Raw genomic sequence first — 5,629 nt, forward strand, 5'->3', positions numbered from 1 at the left:
CAATGAAAGTGTTGATCATGTCATCACAAGAGCCGGTGACTTGAATGTCGTCGACGTAAATGAGCACAACAAGTTGCAAAGAGCCCATTGTTCGGATGAAAAGTGAGGCATCCGAGAGAGAGTTAGCAAAACCACTTTGAAGAAGATATGAGCGGAGTTCAGAATACCATGCGCGGGGGGCTTGTTTGAGTCCGTAAATTGCTTTGTTGAGCTTGCACACATGATCGGGATTATCATTGTCTATGAACCCCGGTGATTGGACCATGTAGACGTTTCCAGAGAGACTTCCTTGGAGAAAGGCATTGTTGACGTCTATTTGTCGGATGGACCATTTGCGGGAGATTGCTAGACTGAGAATGAGGCGAATTGTTGCTGGTTTAACCACAGGACTAAAGGTCTCGTGATAGTCAATTCCCGGTCTTTGATGAAATCCTTTAGCCACAAGCCTCGCCTTGAACCGATCAACTGTGCCATCATGATGACGTTTCACCCGAAAGACCCACTTACATCCTACCAAATTCATCACGTCATGTGGTGGTACAAGATCCCAAGTTCTGTTTCGAACTAGTGCATTGATTTCATCGCACATAGCGTTGCACCATTCCGATTGTTTTAATGCTTGAGCAGCTGTGGAGGGAATGTCGGTCTTCGAATCTGAAACAATGAGAGCAAACTTGGGATTAGGCGTAATAATATTAGCTTTGCGTCGAGTGACCATCGGGTGAGCATTTGTCGAGGCCAACAGAGTTGGAGCTGGAGCTGCTAGATGTTGGTCGACATCAGAATCATGCTCATGTAAGGTAGGTGAATCCGGACTCGAGATAGCTGGAGTGTTCGAGATAGCAGAGGCATCCTCTGGTCTTGGCGTTGAGTCAGCCGAAGATTCAGTAATTCTTTCGTCAGTTTCCGGTGTAGGATCATCACTCGAGGACGTCGCTAGGTGGGGTTCGATGAATGGTGGTGTGTAAGGAGTGATGACTCGAGCAAGAGGCCTGGTGGAGAAGGTATCATTGGGTGGAGAGTCGACACTAGGAAAGAATGACTCGGGTGAGGCAAAAGGAAAATGGACTCATAGAAACGACATGTCGAGAGATATATAAATGAGACTTTGTTGGATCGAGACATAAGTATGCATTTTGGGTGGAAGAGTAGCCTAAGAAAACACATGGAGAGGACCGAGAGTCAAGCGTGTTTGAGGAATATGGTCTTAGCCATGGGTAACATAGACATCCGAAGATTTTGAGTTTGGAATAGTTTGGAGACGAATGAAATAAAGACTCATAAGGGGTGGACATGGATAGTATGGGTGTGGGCATGCGGTTTATGAGATAAACCGCGGTGGTGAAGGCATAAGACCAATAGGACCGAGGAAGAGAGGCATGCATGAGTGAAAGACCAGTTTCGACAATGTGTCGATGTCGGCGTTCCAAAATCCCGTTATGTTCGAGTATATGAGGAGGTGTAGTATAATGCGAAATGCCTTGTTGGGCAAGAAAGGTAGTGAGAGCTATGAATTCACCTCTGTTGTCAGTGTAGAGGTTAATGATTTTCGAAGAAAACTTTTGCTCGACTAAGGCTTTGAAAGCAGTGAAAGTGTCACGAACGTTGGACTTATTTTTCAGAGGGTATAGCCATGAATATCTAGTGAAATGGTCAACAAATAAAACATAATATTTGAAGCCATCCACGGATATAATGGGAGATGTCCAAACGTCGGAGAAAATATATTCGAGTGGTTTTGTAGACGTAATAGAGGAAGCCGAGAAGGGAAGTTTATGACTCTTATTTCTGGAACAAGAAATACAATGCGACGACAAGGAAGGCTTGAACTTGGACACTCCAAGTGAAGTAGTGATGTCGCAAATCTAGGTGTATAAATTTGATCAAGTAATAATATCCTAGACTCAACAATTAATCGCAAGTGTACGGATCGTGTGTAGCAACTAGGGTCGAACACAGGGACAAATAAACAACTGAATCAGATTCCAATCCAAATCTAGATCTAGATAAAATATGAGAATGATGAGAATGTATCAAAAGCAAATAATAAAAATAAACGATAAATTATCAATGGCAAAACACTGCAGGCTTCGGGATTGCTTTAGATGTAAGGGTCTTTCAAAAGATGCAAACTCAGTGGTGTATCTATCCGATTCAGGAAATTCAAGCTCTAAAGTAGAGATTAACACTCTCGAGTCTAACCTAACTATCCAGGCTTTATCCTACTAATCTCTCGATTCAATAGTCTAAAACCCTAGATGCATAAACGAACGCTATCATAATCCCTAAGCAAATATTTATCTCTCAATGCAATACCTGTTCTATTTATTGAGTTATTTCCAGATTAGAATCCCATATGTCTATGCGAATTAAAACCCTAAGTTCATTCAATCAAGTGGCCAACAAGATCAAACGCATTAAACGCAACTCAATAAACCGAATAGAATATCGAGACGTCAGGGTTCATATCAATACAACAAAACATCGTAAAATAGAAGGAAAGAGGAATGCTTAGTCGATTTCTCGGCTTCATGATTTCCGTCTTCTACTCCGATCTCTCGCTTCCTAATAATGCCCCCTTTTGTGTGCTATAGGGTGTATTCTCTGTGTAAAACTTGAATGATTTTCGACCTAGAGGCTTTCCCCTCTTATTTCACTTCGGTTTGGGTAAAATTGGAAGTTTTCCTGAATCTGGGGGTCGAACCGATCATTTCGGAAAAGCCAAACCGATTGGTTAACATTCGGAGCAATTTTCCAATTTGTGCGATGCCGAACCGATCGTTTCGACAAATCCGAACCGAACTTGTCGTGTTTCTGAGCAGTTTTGATGGACTTCACGAATTTGCTCATAACTTCCTGCTCCGATATCGGATTTGGGTGATCTTAATGTCTATGCGTAGATATTGAGAAGAGCTTTCCAATGATATAGAGAACGTATGATTTGGACTTATAGAGTGAAAGTTATTGGACTTGCAAGATCTATCATTTTTTGAGCTTCACGTTTTCCTTGGAAACACTCCAAATGTTCTCGTTTCGTCCGTGATGTTCCATAGTCCATGTTTTCCACTCCTTTTGCTCTTTTTATGCATGAAAACCTATTTAAACACCAAAGAACACAACCATCCCATATCGAAGCCAAACATGCCCTAGAATGTCTACAAATGTGTAAAACTGAGTGAAATGCGCTAGACATCATATATCAAAACATCATATAAAATACGTGTTATCAAACTCCCCTAGACTTAAACCTTTGCTCGTCCTCGAGCAATACTCTCTGAAAAACGGTCTGAAAGGAGAGCGAGACAATGACATAACTCAAAATGATAATCGAGAGCGAAGCATCTATCCAATCTAGATCCCCATGAACAATGACCAAGTCTGTCTAGTATGATCTCCCTCTCTAAAGGATAGTCTTTCTTAGCTATGGGATCTATACCTAGAACCAATCCAAAGACTTCAATGATCTATCAAGCATGTTTCTCGAACCTATTACACCATTCTACCTAATCGTATCTAGTCTACGCTTCTGACATTCATTCTTTTTCTTCTTTTCTCTCTTTTCTTTTTTTATTTTCTTTCTTTCATCTAGCTAGATTTTTGTTTTTCTTTTTCTTTGTAGCATCCCGGGTTCCTAGGACGTTGAAGTTGAAGGGTTCCTAATCAATTTTTTTCAATTTTGTTTATTGAATAACCCGACCCACAACTTAGACCCGAACCATCGAATCGATGCACTCATGTCCTCGAATGATTTTCGTTGACGAGATGGTGACAGCGGAGTGTCGAGATGCTCACTATCTTTTTCTGCACATGAAGAAATAAGAATGCATTTGATAATAGACTTTACCGATTTCAGCAAATATAAGAAAAGGTTCTTATAGAAAGTTTTCTACTTGACTAGACAACATCGGTCCATGGGTTCCAACCAACATTTCTATCTCACGAGCCATTCTAGACAATCCTAAAGGTCAATCAATCAATTCAACAAAACATAACCATGTTCAACGAATCACCATGTTTTCAAGACGTTTCTACTCTCTCATGTCATAGATCATCACATCAATGCTCAAAACGGTTTTATGCACGTGATCTTATATGTCCTAAACACTATATATAAATTCATAGTTCTAAAAATAAACTATATGATCCTAAAACATTCTATATGCACATGCGAGTAAAAAGTGAAAAGAAAAAGGAAAAATGCATGCAATACTTCTCTAAATAGATATGATTTGGCGTTAGACGAATCCTCACCCAGACTTGAATTAGACATTATCCTCGGTGTCAATTCTCGTCTAGTAGAGGCAACCAATAAGATGAGTCAAAAGAAAAACAAATAAAAAAGGGAAAAGAATACTTAGCTCGCAATGTTCGTTCACTTGACTTAAGCCTGCCTACGTCTATCGCATAGCTAGCTTCCTTGTCTCCTCAATAGCTCCTCATTAGAACTCAACCTGATGATAAGAGACACAAACCGATATCCGATGCAAAAAGAAAAAGAAAGGAAAAAAAACTAACCTAAGAACTCGAGTTGTCTCCCAGAAGCGCTTGTTTAAGGTCCTTAGCTCGACTCGTCTTGCTCATGTGGGAGGGGGTTCAGGGGGATGGTTCTTGGAGAAATGATTTTAGGTGGAATGAGATTAGATGGGACATACTTACCCGACTTGATGTGGCTTCGATCGATGAGACGTAGTTCTTCATTTACCTTACCGACCGACCGAAGATTGAGAGATGGTAATTGGGAGTCGGGATGGAAGTCCGATGGAAGAGGTGGTGGATCTCCTTCAATATCAGTTTGAGGGGCTGCTCGACCCGAGATGGGAATGGTCTCGAACGAGTAAACAACCAGTTCAACCTTATGTGATTTCACCTCGAATTTTCTCTTTTGTGAACATGGTTGATCAAACTGAACATCTTCCTTGTGTTTCTTTAGGCGTGAAGGGAACGAAACCGATGGTGGTCTTGGCGGTGGAGGCACATATTCCGGTTCTGCCTCTTCATAGTTCGTCCTTAAATGCTCATCTGTGATAAAAAAAATCAGGCGTATAATCCAAATAAGCATTAGAACACTCACCCTTTTTTATGACATGTGGTGACTCTAACTCAGATTGCTCCACGTCCTTCATGTTGGGAATCCTGGGATCTCATGAGCGAATCCTATTCCTAAGAGATCGATTCTAGGGTTTGCGCAGCGGATGTAAAACAAAAATTTAATAAACCCTAGAACCATGCTGCTATTGAAATCGTAGAAACGTTAGAACGCTTACCTCAATCGATCCGGGGCCTGTATCAACTGAAGAATTCGTTCGATCACGAAAGGCAGGAAGATTACCTCGCCCTCTACACGTATCCACACCTCGGGATGGATTCCAACGATTGGAACTTGTCTGCTAGGACTCGAATCTCTATTCGGTTTGTGCACTTTGATAAAACGAGACTTTGAATTCCTTGAACTCTTTGGATCTCACCAAAAGCTCTTTTCTGCCAAAAGTCGGCTGCTCAAAGTCTCTCACTAATTAGGGTTCTAATCTCTTTCTTATAAAGTGATTCAACCCTAATTTTGGTTTAATTACGAAAATACCCAGAGCCCAGAACGGACGGTCCAGAAATGCACGTGGACCGTCCGTTCCAG

Source organism: Tarenaya hassleriana, unplaced genomic scaffold, assembly GCF_000463585.1.
Source record: "Tarenaya hassleriana unplaced genomic scaffold, ASM46358v1 Cleome229, whole genome shotgun sequence".
In the NCBI taxonomy this organism is placed as follows: Eukaryota; Viridiplantae; Streptophyta; class Magnoliopsida; order Brassicales; family Cleomaceae; genus Tarenaya; species Tarenaya hassleriana.